The sequence below is a fragment of the Eleutherodactylus coqui genome, chromosome 6 (assembly GCF_035609145.1).
Source record: "Eleutherodactylus coqui strain aEleCoq1 chromosome 6, aEleCoq1.hap1, whole genome shotgun sequence".
In the NCBI taxonomy this organism is placed as follows: Eukaryota; Metazoa; Chordata; class Amphibia; order Anura; family Eleutherodactylidae; genus Eleutherodactylus; species Eleutherodactylus coqui.
This window is the reverse complement of record NC_089842.1, coordinates 84,909,339-84,921,593: the sequence shown is the minus strand read 5'-3', so window position 1 is coordinate 84,921,593 and position 12,255 is coordinate 84,909,339. Positions and strand designations below refer to the sequence as shown.

Genomic DNA, 12,255 nt, shown 5'->3' with positions numbered 1-12,255 from the left:
CAATGTTATGGCGCTTAAACAAGTGTTTGGTGGCTCGGCTTACCACGCTACATACTCCAGTTATGCTGGAAGTGTGACAATCTTGGTGGCTAAATCCATACCATTCACCTTTGAACAACTATATATCGGCCCTAATGGCCGCTTCTTTATACTGCAGGGTTCCTTTAATGGGCAACTTCTAACTATAGTCAATGTTTATATACCTCCCCTAGCTGATGCGCAAGTGTTGCACAATATCATGGCCAAAGTAGTACTCCTAGATGCAGCCCCATTAGTACTGCTGGGGATCTTTAACCAACTTATTGACCCAGTATGAGACATCCTCCATCAAACAACTTTGGTGGGAACCCAACTACCAACATGGGCCTCCTCTTATTTGCCAGAAGAGTTGTGGTGCTTAAGACACCTGAATTAGGGGGGCAGAGTTAAGCAGGGGATGTGAGTGGACATGTGGGACTGGAGCTCCGCTGACAACTACCCGCCAGACCATCCAGTAACCAGGCTTACCTAGCTATATCTGCAGCGCTGGGACTCCTCTGTGGCTGGATGTAGGGTACTGTTGTACCTGCTCCCAGCTCCCATGTCCCAGCCTCTGTCCACCTTTATGTGCATCGCTGTGACAAAGCACTGTGGTCCGCAGGCGTGTTTTGCCCGCAAAATTCTGCAGTCTGGATGCCGCCGCACACCTTCGTCGCTCTGTAGTGCTGCACACTTCATTTGCCATACTACTCTGCCCCCAGGTCCATCGCCACTGTGTGCCGGCTGCCAGCCACATTGAAACACTTCATACACTAGGGGTGTCAAACTCATTTTCACCGAGGGCCACATCAGCCTTATGGTTGCCTTCAAATGGCCGATTATAATTGTAAGATTGTATAGTAATAGGGTCCCCCATAGTGGCCCATTGTGGTCCCAGTAGTCACAGGGTCCCCCATTGTGGTCCCAGTAGTCATAGGGTCCCCCATTGTGGTCCCAGTAGTCATAGGGTCCCCCATTGTGGTCCCAGTAGTCATAGGGTCCCCCATTGTGGTCCCAGTAGTCATAGGGTCCCCCATTGTGGTCCCAGTAGTCATAGGGTCCCCCATTGTGGTCCCAGTAGTCATAGGGTCCCCCATTGTGGTCCCAGTAGTCATAGGGTCCCCCATTGTGGTCCCAGTAGTCATAGGGTCCCCCATTGTGGTCCCAGTAGTCATAGGGTCCCCCATTGTAGTCCCAGTAGTCATAGGGTCCCCCATTGTAGTCCCAGTAGTCATAGGGTCCCCCATTGTAGTCCCAGTAGTCATAGGGTCCCCCATTGTAGTCCCAGTAGTCATAGGGTCCCCCATTGTAGTCCCAGTAGTGATAGGGTCCCCCATTGTAGTCCTTATATTAGCCATAGTAGTAAAAAGTGACACCCACACACTAATTTTTATATATATCACACACACAGATGCACGCTATTATACATATATAAATACACGCACAGGTGCACATGATTATATATGCACAGACGCACACTTATGTATATATATAGTAGCAACACAGGGGTTAATGAGTATGTCAATGGTAACTTTTACTCCTTGTTCAGTTTATTCAACATCAGTTTAGCATAACAGAAACGACTGGGTCTCCAGAAAATGATAAAGTTTGCAAAGTCCATCAATTTAATCCTCCAACAGTCCACAGGAGGAGCAATTAAGTCCACAACTGAGCTAAAGAGCAATAAGTCCATTTACTTTCACAGACCTGTAATAGTCCAGAAGCGCAGCTTGTCTTTATGTTGTAGTGTCTCCAGACCCCAATCCTAGGGCAAGAGTTCCCCAAGTCTCCTGCCGGAACAACGTAGCTCTCCGTTTAGTCACAGCGTCTCTCTCTGCCTACAACAGGAGTCAGGTTAAACAGAAGTCTGGTCACCACAGAAGTCTGGTTTTCCCAGACACACACACACTTCCACCTGTCTCTTTACATTGCTTACCGGTTTGGGTGTAAGATCTGGCCTGGAGTAATATTGGACCGATCTATATCCCAGAAGCTAACAACCTCTGTGACATATATCTTCCACACCATACCTGTGGGTGTTTTCCTTTTTCTCCGGCACCAGAATGCCTGTCTGTTGCCCCCTACGGGCCATTATCTATAGTGCACCTCTACAATATATATATATATATATATATATATATATATATATATATATATACACATATATACACTTTTGCATTTTTATACACAATGCAAACACAAGTGTTTATATAACAGACAGAACAATCTGTATACTCACCTGCATCCAATGTAGTCCCAATGGCAGGTATACAGGCTGTTCTCGGTCCTTTTTGGGGCCCTCCTGCATACTTGGGCCCCTGATGTCTCCCCAGATCTGCTGCCATGAACCGAGGGAGGGCTGGTGAGAGCTCTCATCCTGCAGCTGCTGCTCCTCCTCCTCAGCCTCGCACCAGGTATCATGTTATCTGCAGGCTTCTTCCCTTCTCCGCGGCCGTTGTCCATGTGCTATCGGCACTCATCTGTTTTTGTCTGCTGTGCTAGACAAAACAAGCCGATAGACTATCTGATACTGACAGCAGCACAGAGGGAACTTGTTCCACTGCCGGCAGGCCACAGAAAATGAGGTGGTGGGCCGGATTCGGCCCGCGGGCCTTGTGTTTGACATGTGTGCCATACACTACAGCTCACATAGCATCAGCCAATCGGGAGCTTGGGGCTTTCCTCACGCAAGCCCTGTCAAACCTCTAGCTTCCGGTGGCATCAAGGTACAATAGTACCGGACAGTAGTGTGGAGCTCTGGGACGGCCATACATAGAGATGATCTACAGGAAAGACAGAGAAGACAGTGGGGTGTCGAGCGGCCAGAACTTTCAAGATGGCACCGCCACGTGCACTGAGCGAGCATTGCAAGGAGATCGGACCCCCTGGGCTGAAGTGAGTAGGGACACAGCATCTAAACTGGCACGCTATGCCAGGAGAGACATACTGTCTGAAGCAGACACAGGCAGCTGTCAGAAGACAAATGAGAACCCTAAGGTGTGGATGAGTCCCTCTGCATATGGCACAGCATGGGAGCTGGAGGCAGGAAAGGAGGAAAGGCTGACAGATAGTGGAGTAAGCAGCAAGGCATGCACTGAAAGGACATAGAAAGCAACCATTAATATAACAGAGCCTACAATGCAGAGTACCTTTGAAGCTGTTACCAAAGCCCCTTAGGCCTAATGCACACGGCCCTGACAGACTCTGCAAGCAGAATACTGCAGCGAAGTCTGTCACGGCATCCCCTCAAAGACCCCATACTTACCTCTGATTCTGCTGCGCAAAGTCCCCATTGACGCGCTGGCAGTGCCACATGACACGTGGGCGGGGAAGCTTTTTCATGTTATCATCCGCTGTGCTACAGCGGAAGTAAACCGTGATGGATGGCTTCCATTGACTGCAATGGAAGCCGTCTGCGCATATTCCCACGGCAAATAGGACATGACGCGGGTAATTTCACACTGCGGAATTCCACAGTGGAATTCTGCAGCGTGAGCACTAAGCTATTAGGTTCAATAGCTGCGGAGTAGCGCTGCGGATTTTCGCCGCGTAAAACGCGTCAGAAATCCGTCCGTGGACATTAGCCCTAAATGTTCAAAGTGGTCTCCAGCAGCCCAACCAACAATTCAAATGTCTTGGGGAAGCTTGCAGAGTGCCTGATCATCAGATGGATCCTGACTTCACTAGGATCTGGCGTAAAGTAATAGCATAGGGTACTTCATAAGCAGCACACAGGAATATTTGTATGAAAAATAATTACATTCATGGATGCATCTTTATTATGCCATTAAAAAGCAACGTTTCGGCCACCAGCTGGCCTTTTTCAAGCTCACACAATACAGACATAGAGCTTACTTACATAGTAATGACTACGAATCAATGCCCCTAAAAACAACACCCCCCATGTACCTGAAAATGATAGGTCGTCTGGGAGGGTACCACCAGGTGCAGACTGCTGAGAATCAAGTGGATCACGTGTCCATCGATAGTATTGAGAATCCACATGCTGGCATCTCTAGTGCCACAGTATTCACTATCATCCACAATCTTTACTGCGCAGGCGCGAGAGGACGCCCATACTATCGCGTGGCTGTTTGGCATCAAGTAACACCATTCGCTGCCATTGCACCGCATAAAGATTAAAAAAAAAGGTCCACAGCAGGTTAAAGTGTGCATCCCATGCGTTTACACCTGAATGGAGTCGTAGATGAATCCCTGTCATGTACAACCCCCACTGTACTGGCTCCTAATCGGGCATGACCTGACAATAACACCCTGTTGTCATAGAGGCACGGGTGTCATGGTTACGTTCCCCACATAGGACGTGCGATATCCAAGAGATATAGAAAAGTTCGCCTTCGCCACTCATCATTCACAAATCACTATTTGCCTATCTAGGTCACTATTAGCCTACTGACCCTCCAATGGTACAGTATAAATATTTTGTTTATACATTACACGTGTGCATTTATAAAGACTTATTAATACGCGGATACATGTACACATATATTCCCCTATCAGGTACCTCATCACCCACAATGGTACCACAGGCACATGGCATATAGCCCAAACCCTCATGAAATCAATATAGATCATAACAATCAATACCACTAGGGTGCAAAACATATATTTATTATTATTGTTATTTATCACAAACATTTTTAATTGTTAATCCAATTCGAAAACAACACACATTGGGCAAAACACCTGCACAAATCTACTAATTTTTTAAAATTCAGTCCTTGTCAAGAACCCTGTGTGGCGACCACTAGGTTCATAAATGTATTCTACCGGTCTCCAGCATTCTGCACCATTCGATCCTCCTCCCTTCAGCCTATAACAACAAAACCAACAATAAAGTTAAAATTACACTTGCACAACAGGTAAATGCAATGAATAAATATAAAAACATACCGAATAGCGTGTGTTTACTTGTTTAGCCGTAAATGTACACATTAACCCCTTCCCGCTGCAGGGCGTAAGTTTACGTCCTGGCAGCAGGGTACTTCCCGCAACAGGACGCAAACTTACGTCCTGGAGATAGCGTGGGATCACTTATGATCCCGCACTATCCTGCAGCGGGAGTCGGCTGTCAGTCACAGCTGGCGTCCCGCTGCAACAGCCGGGGGGCATCGGAGATGCGCCCCCCGCTGTTAACTCCTTCCCTGCCGTGATCTAAGTAGATCGCGGCAGGGAAAGAGTTCACAGACGGAGCGGACTCCCTCTGTGTCTCCGGCCGGCTCTCGCGATGTTATCGCAAGAGCCCGGCCTGTCGCCATGGTAACAGGACGCCAGATACTGGCGTCCTGTGTTACCAGTGCCTGAGATCGCTGTATAAGCGATAAGGCATGGCAAAGCAGTAGCTCTGCCATGCCTTATGACAGCAATCATCAGGGCAGTGGTCAAAGTCCCCCAGGGGGACACAAACAGTGTAAAAAAAACAAAGATTAAAAAAATGAATTTAAAAAAATGTAAAAAAAAAATAAAACCCCACATATTTGGTATTGTCGCGTCCATAACGACGCGTACAATAAGATGCACATGCTTTTGACTGTGCATGGAAAAAAACGCAAAAAAACACGCTAAAAAACTGAGGCAAAATGCTAATTTATAGCATTTTGCCTCACTAAAAATGCAATAAAAGTGATCAAAAAAGCCATATGTACCCCAAAATGGTACCAGTAAAAACTACAGCTCGTCTTGCAAAAAATAAGCCCTCACAGAGCTCCGTAGATCAAAAAATAAAAAAGTTACACGACTTTGAATGCAGCGATTTAGAAAAAAAAAAAAGATATCCAAAAAAAGGGTTTTTATTGCAGAAAAGTGGAAAAAAATAAAAAAAATGTAAGAATTTTGGTATCGTTGTAACCGTACTGACCCGCAGAAAAAATGGAATGTCTCATTTATGCTGCATGATTAACGCTGTAAAAAAAATTAAAAAAATCTATGGCAGAATTGATGCGTTTTCTCTCCCTGCTATCATAAAAAAAATAATAAAAGTTTTACAATATAGTTAATGTACCCAAAAATGACGCCGATAAAAACTACAGTTTGCCACGCAAAAAACAAGCCCTTATATGGCCGCGTTGACAGAAAAATAAAAAAGTTATGGCTTTTGATAAACGGAGAAGAAAATACGCCAAAAATTGTTGCGTCCTTAAGCCCAAAATATGTCATGAAGGGGATAAACATCATCATCCTAATCATCATCTAGAAATAGGGGGTAGCATTGTAGTCCAAATTAAGCCCCCTGGGGTACAATGTGTTGAGTTCACAAAATCCATTTTAACTCAAGCAAACCCAATTTTTTCTGTCTATCGCCTCCTCCAATGTCAGCTGAAACACTATTGATAACCTGGTATCTCAACTGACTTACGGCATGGCCCGCCTCCACAAAATGCTTGGGGATAGGAAGATCCTTGTACGCATCTTACCCTTGCGGTTTGTGATTCTTGTCCTAACTTCTATTGTGGTCTTGCCTACATACTGCAATCCACAAGGGCAGCAGATCAGATAAATTAAGTATGTAGACCGACAAGTATATCTCTGGTGGCTACGATACTCAGCCCCAGACCTAGGGCATGTAAACCTGTCCCCTTTAAGCATATTGTGACAACAAGTGCAACCCATGCAAGGATAACACCCCCTTCTTGCAGAAATAAGTGCCTGCTACCTGGGTTGCTCAGATGGCCTCCTCAAGGTAAAAACTACCCTGTCCCTCAGATTCGGACCCCTCTAGTATGCCATAAAAGGGGGTTCCCTAAATTCAACAATTTCAGGATGACTATGTGTCACTATAGGCCAATGTTTTCTAATAACACAGGAGATACTGCGACTCTTCTGACCAAAAGTGGTTACAAACGGTATTTGAGTAGTCAGATTTCTCTGGGGCTCAGGCTGCAATAATGTCTCACAGGCTCTCAAGCGAGCCTTGACTTTTACGTCATCAATCAGTCTTTTGGAATATCCCCTCTGGGGAAACTTATCGCACATCTCATTAAGCCTTTTGTCCACAAATTCATCATCAATGATCCACCTTATCCTCAGCAGCTGGCTCCAAGGAAGTGATGCCTACATGCTGGGTGGATGACAGCCACTGTAAAACAGGAGGCCATTCCGATCAGTGAGTTTTGTAAACAAATCAGTCTTGAGAATACCATCAGTATTGGTCACCATAACATCCAAGAATTGAATAGATTCTTTGGAACAGGTCAGGGTGAAGCTCAATTCCGGCATTATGCTGTTAAACTCACTGTGGAAAGCACGTAAAGAACTCTCTGTACCTTTCCATGAAGATGCCGTCTATATACCCCACCTTGTCTGGACTAAGGTCCAGGATGGGGAGGTATATATCAATGTCTCTTCAACTTGGTCCATAAACACATTAGCACAAGTGGGGGGCCACATTGGACCCCATCGCTGTTCTATGCTTATGTCTATAGAACCTACCATCATACAAGAAAAATTTGTTGTACAAAACACTTTCAAGGAGAGACATAGACTCAATCTTGCTGTTGGACATATCCAACTTTACAAGATGTTCCCTCATGGCCTGAAGGCCTCTCAGATGGCATATATTAGTTTACAATGACACCACATCAAAGGATCCCAGGTAGAGATGAGCGAGCACCAAAATGCTCGGGTGCTCGTTACTTGAGACGAACTTTTCGCGATGCTCGAGGGTTCGTTTCGAGTAACGAACCCCATTGAAGTCAATGGGCGACTCGAGCATTTTTGTATATCGCCGATGCTCGCTAAGGTTTTCATTTGTGAAAATCTGGGCAATTCAAGAAAGTGATGGGAACTACACAGCAACGGATCGGGCAGGCGAGGGGCTACATGTTGGGCTGCATCTCAAGTTCCCAGGTCCCACTATTAAGCCACAATAGCGGCAAGAGTGCCCCCCCTCCAAATAAGTTTTACTTCTGAAAAACCCTCATTAGCAAGACATACCTTAGCTAAGCACCACACTACCTCCAACAAAGCACAATCACTGCCTGCATGACACTCCGCTGCCACTTCTCCTGGGTTACATGCTGCCCAACCCCCCCCCCCCCCCCGCACGACCCAGTGTCCACAGCGCACACCAAAGTGTCCCTGCGCAGCCTTCAGCTGCCCTCATGCCACACGCTGGCCTCATAGCCACACCACCCTCATGTCTATTTATAAGTGCGTCTGCCATGAGAAGGAACCGGAGGCACACACTGCAGAGGGTTGGCAGGGCCAGGCAGCGACCCTCTTTAAAAGGGGCGGGGAGATAGCCCATAATGCTGTAAAGAAGCAATGAGAAATCCAATCCTGTGCCACCTCCATCAGGAGCTGCACACGTGGGCATAGCAATGGAGAACCCATGTGCCACACACTATTCATTCTGTCAAGGTGTCTGCATGCCCCAGTCAGACCGGGGTTATTTATAAATAGTCACAGGCAGGTACAAATCCCCAATGTGAAGTCCCTGTGGATCCACAGCATGGGTGGCTCCCTGGAACCCACTGGCGGTACATAAATAAATCCCATTGCAGTGCCCAGCACAGCTGAAGTAACGTCAGGTTTAATGCAGGTGGGCGTCGGCCCACACTGCATGCCCCAGTCAGACTGGGGTTCTTTAGAAGTGGATACATGCAGTTACAACTCCGTGTGGACCAACAGCATGGGTGGCTCCCTGGAACCCACCGGCGGTACATAAATAAATCCCATTGTAGTGCCCAGCACAGCTGACGTAACGTCAGGTTTAATGCAGGTGGGCTTCGGCCCACACTGCATGCCCCAGTCAGACTGGGGTTCTTTAGAAGTGGACACATGCAGTTACAACTCCGTGTGGACCGACAGCCCGCGTCCTCTAGGCCTACCCCTACCCCTCAGCATGGTGTATTAGGAGTAGAGCAGAAACAGAACGCTGTAATTAAATGTGCCGCTTATTGGCCTGTGGTTGGAGGCTGACTTCGCTTACGGAACGCACAGCAGAGCCAGGAAACAATTATGCGCAAGCCTGTAGTGAGACGTAGGTGCGTATGACTTAGCTACTGGAATTCACAGCGCAGAACCAGTCAAGTGGCCAAAGGCCAGTGGTAGGCCTTAAGTATTTTGCTTCTATTTTTTTAAATGGTGAGCTGAAACACCAGACAGACCCTGTATGCAGCGTATATTATGTATACTGTTTCCCTCTGGCGGTATGACGGCGGTCATGTAACGGGCACAGCAGAGCCAGGAAACAATTATGTGCAAGCCTGTAGTGAGACGTAGGTGCGTATGACTCAGCTACTGGAATTCACAGTGCAGAAGCAGTCAAGTGGCCAAAGGCCAGTGGTAGGCCTTAAGTATTTTGCTTCTATTTTTTTAAATGGTGAGCTGAAACACCAGACAGACCCTGTATGCAGCGTATATTATGTATACTGTTTGCCTCTGGCGGTATGACGGCGGTGATGTAACGGGCACAGCAGAGCCAGGAAACAATTATGCGCAAGCCTGCTGTAACGCTTAGCTGGGTAATTATGAGCGACTACTACCCCCAGCAGACACTTAGTACACTGAAGACGGTCACAGGCAGCCCAAAGATAGTATTTTTCCCCAATTTTTTTGAAAAAGCCCTCTGCCTATATAGACAGTATATCTCTTTCACCTTTCCCACTGTCCCTGCCTCACCAGTACTGCCCCTATACTCTGTAAAATGACTGCAGACTGAGGACGCAATTGTCTGCACGCCCGATATACAAAAAAAAAAAAATTGTGCAACACTGCTAAAAGCAGCCTCAACAGTACTGCACACGGTCAGATGTGGCCCTAAGAAGGACCGTTGGGGTTCTTGAAGACGAATATAACACCTAACACTCTCCCTATAGCAGCTACAGCAAGACAGCACTTTCCCGGATCTTTGTCAGCATTCATCTGTAGCGAGCCGCAAGCGGGGCAGATTTTAATACTCGGGTGTCACCTGATCTCCCCAGCCACTCACTGCAGGGGGGTGGTATAGGGCTGGAACGTCACAGGAGGAAGTTGTAATGCCCTCCCTGTCTTTCTATTGGCCAGAAAAGCGCGCACATTTCTCAGGGAAGAAAATGAAAGTAACCCGAACATCGCGTGGTGCTCGTCTCGAGTAACGAGCATCTCGAACACCCTAATACTCGAACGAGCATCAAGCTCGGACGAGTATGCTCGCTCATCTCTAGTTTCTACCTTATCAATCCGTTGAGCCAATTCCTGTACTTGTTTGAAGAATTCTGAGATAGCATTGTGGACTTCTTTTTTAAAAACTGTTGAATATTCTCATACAATTCCTTAAGATCAGGGGCTAAAGAGGCAGCGGTGCCAAGTATCGGGGTTGCTGGGGAGCGCTCATTGTCGGTGAGTGCAGATGGGTGGTCTGGGTCTTGATCTGCCATGGTCAGGAGGAGAGGAGAGCAAAGTATTTCTGAAATCGTTTGTGATGTGTTGATCAGCCTTGATCAGTTATCTTGATTAATATAGCCTAGTTAGTGATGCAAAGGAGGGCTTACCAATGATTTACCGTGGCTCCTTCCAAGATAGCACCCACCAGTTCCTCTCCACGTGCTCGCTCTGAGCAGGTAGACAGGCGAACTTTCTCCTCCTCAAAGGACCAAGCAGCAGGAAGACAGAGGATGCAGGAGGATGGAATGTGCTCAGATGACAGTGGCGCTGACCTCATCCTCTAGCTCTGGCATGAAGATCGGTGCTTAGAAGTTGGGGTCTCCGCAGGTATAGCCGCTGGGCCATGATGGCCAACCCAGCACAGCCATGTGGATTGCAGGCTCACCTCACCACAGATAGCCACTGCAGGTCTTGGTGAGCAGGTCCAAGGCTCATGCGAAGTCACCTGAGAGAGATCTCCCACTCCTGCTGAGAGCTAGATACTGTGGCTGATTTATTGAAGAAGTCAAAGCTCAGCTGCCATGTGACCACACTCTTGCTGCTCCATTGCCACACCCCCAGTAGCCTGCTTTATGACATAATTTTGTTTAATTAACCCCTTAAGGACCAGGCTGTTTTGTACCTAAAAGACCAAACACTTTTTAGGGATTTTAGCCATGTGGTAGTTTTACTGCCCTATTTTTTTTTTCTTTAGCTACCAAAATTATTTTCGCTGCGCTTTTTTTCCATGGCATAAAGGGCTATTTTTTTAAATAGCTTTTTCAATGACTTCCCGTTTTTTGTTTTATTGCTAAAAAACTATTGGCTACTTATTGGTAAAAAGCTAAAAAAAATGATTTTTTAAAAAATATTTATAGTTATTTTTTCTTTAATTAGTATTATTTATGCTAAAATAAAGTATGGGAACGGGTTCCTCATTTTGTTTCAGACATTTTGATATATAATATGTATGGTTTTGGATTACAGGGTGCATATAGCGATGGTTTTGATTGGCATTGGCTTTGGGTTATTTTCTTTCTTAATGTATATATTGTTGTTTATTCTGTAATTTTTTTTTACCATCTATGTCCCCCCATGACATCATATAAGACCTCTGGGGGACATTCACATGTTTTTTTTGTTTTTTTTTTACTTTCCCACTGTAGCTGGGGAATCAAAAGGGGCCCCAGTTACAGGAGAAAGCATCGCCTATGGTGACAATAGTCTCCTGGGACTCTGCAACTCTGCTATAGCAGGGAATCCCAGTGGTTACTGACTGACGGCTCGCGAAGTGGAAGAAACACTTCCACTTTCACTTTAGTATATAGCGCTCATTGAGCGAAGTGTACTGAAGGAAGGAGAAGGCAGAAAGGGTTAAAATCCACTTCTCCCTCCTCCTCCGGGTTGTCAGCTGTGACTAACAGCTGACAACCCATCCTGCTTCTGATTGATTACAGAAGCAGATGTTATAGTAATATGTTTCTCATATCAGCCTAGGTAAACATGTGTATGTATACATGTATATATATGTAGATACTGGTATATCTTCCTTCTTAGCGGATAACCAGCATCTAAATGGTTACCTCAGTTCATGTTGTACACTGGTATGCAGATGTAGGCTCATACTTTGGCTTAGGAATGTGTAGAGTTAACATTTTCTAATACCCTCCACATATATAGAAACTGCTAGAACAGTGGTTACAGAATCTAGTTTCTATTCCTGGGAATTATGTATTTGAAGCGACATGCATTGAGGTGTTAACATATGTTAAACCATTAGCACCTAGATCCAATCATGAGTTCTTATGATTACGGGGGGCATGTATTTCTGATTGTATGTAAAAGAACACAGTTTTTTCTCTCAGCCCTGGG

At 46.1% G+C, this 12,255-nt stretch overlaps 1 long non-coding RNA gene across 1 annotated transcript; it reads right to left on the bottom strand.

Annotated features, from left to right (window-relative positions):
• Positions 1–1,550: 1,550 nt before the first annotated feature.
• LOC136631379 (uncharacterized) lies at positions 1,551–4,185 on the bottom strand. The gene is made up of 2 exons (XR_010793006.1): positions 3,928–4,185; positions 1,551–1,856 (listed from the first exon to the last, which is right to left on the bottom strand). It is a non-coding gene; the product is annotated as an uncharacterized lncRNA (long non-coding RNA).
• Between the last annotated feature and the right edge of the window lie 8,070 nt (positions 4,186–12,255).